Source organism: Lathyrus oleraceus, chromosome 1, assembly GCF_024323335.1.
Source record: "Lathyrus oleraceus cultivar Zhongwan6 chromosome 1, CAAS_Psat_ZW6_1.0, whole genome shotgun sequence".
Classification (NCBI taxonomy): domain Eukaryota; kingdom Viridiplantae; phylum Streptophyta; class Magnoliopsida; order Fabales; family Fabaceae; genus Lathyrus; species Lathyrus oleraceus.
Genome location: NC_066579.1, coordinates 387,636,435 through 387,638,221, shown reverse-complemented (window position 1 = coordinate 387,638,221; position 1,787 = coordinate 387,636,435).

Here is a 1,787-nt window from a genome sequence, read left to right as displayed (position 1 = left end):
GTAGCATCTCCTGTTAAGGGTTCATTATATCCCTAACAGATAAAAATTAAAAAAAAGAACCATGCATCCATGCATCCATGCATATCATATCATATCATATCACATCATGTCATAGGGATTCAGGATCAAAATCTGGGTCTTCTTAGTATTTAACCATCTCCCACTATGATCATATGAAGAGTGTCCTGCTTCATATTCTCTAGCCGAAGATACTTAAATAGGGGCAACTGTCATACCCCGATTTTGGTCCTGAATTTTTTCCATCATATTTTTGTTTTCTGGTTCACAAAGAACCGTTCTTCACATAACCATGTTTGTAACTTTCTAACCATGCTATCCTTTTGTCAAAGTTCATCCCTTTTGATTTAGTTCAATTCAGTTGTAAATTTCTGGGCTGCCTTTCAGTTCCATTTATTTTACCTCCACTTTGATTGGTTCTCTGAAACATGGAGGCTCTTTTATATGTTTGTATGGCCTTCATGTTGTGTGGTTATGCTGCTACAAGAGAATGCACAAACAGTCCTACTCAATCACATACATTGCAATACGAATTAGGGACATCAAAGAATGAGACATGGGAGAAAGGAGTGATGTCTCACTATCATGTAACGCCAACCGAGGATTCAGCCTGGGCAGATTTGCTACCGAGGAAGTTGTCAATAGAAGAGCACCAACATAGTTGGACTGTTATGTATCAGAAAGTTAAGAATTCGGTTGCATTTAAGCCATCTGTCGGTTTTCTCAAAGGAGTCCCTCTTGAGGATGGTTCTGTTCATGTTGATGTACAACAGGCTAATTTGGAGGAACTCTTAATGTTGATGTTAATTGTTTTGTGGGACTAGTGATGTTCTCAAGGATTATGGTTTGGTTATTACTTATCCTTTTAGAATTGAGATTTCTTTGGAATTTGATTTCGAATAAGACTAAAATTGATGATTAAGTTATTACAGAGGTAATTCTGGTGTGAATTTTAGCTAAGGGACTGGTTCGGTTTATATTCCTGAGAAGGACGTGAATGCTAGTAATTATGTGCATCTTCACAAGCACTAGAGGTCTATCAGGTGGAACTATCATTGGAACGTCCCTTGGAGCAGTTGCGGGACGAATGCCATTAAATTTTTGCATTCTATTCTACATGTTGCTAAAAAACGAACCAAGAGAATCAAGAATTTCTCTATGAGGAAACCAGCGGTCATTGAAGTCTCCGGTAATGCGACATATAGAACTTCTGCTTTTACGAGTCCTGCTAATATCATTGGCATTAAAGTGCAAAAATCAGAGAAGTTTTGGTATAAAGAACTAGCTAATGCTACCGGTCAACTTCATTTTAGCTAACAAAACCGGTCAACTTCATTTTGGCTAACAAAAATGCTCAAGAAGGTTTCACTGAAGCCTATTATGCAGTGTTGAACGATAAGCTTATTACAACAGAAAGCGGGGATAAAAAGATGAAAATAGGAACTTGATTCAACTTCTTCGCGGTACAGATGGGGAACCATTGTCATGGACGGCGAGGGCTAAAATTTCTCTGGATTCAACAAGAGGTTGATAAAAGTTGGAAGTCCATCAAATTCTGTAGCACTCACGTATTTCTATACCTCTGCTCCCCCTTCTCTGCTCTCACCTTGAATATGAAGGACAACCATGAGTGACCAAGGAGGAAAATCATGTCTGATTCGCACTATGGAGATGGGCTTGACTGATCAACATCTGAAACTGTGAAAATACGGTGATGAGATATGTTGTGGTGTTAGCATCATAATGAAAATGGAAAATAAGAAAGAGCT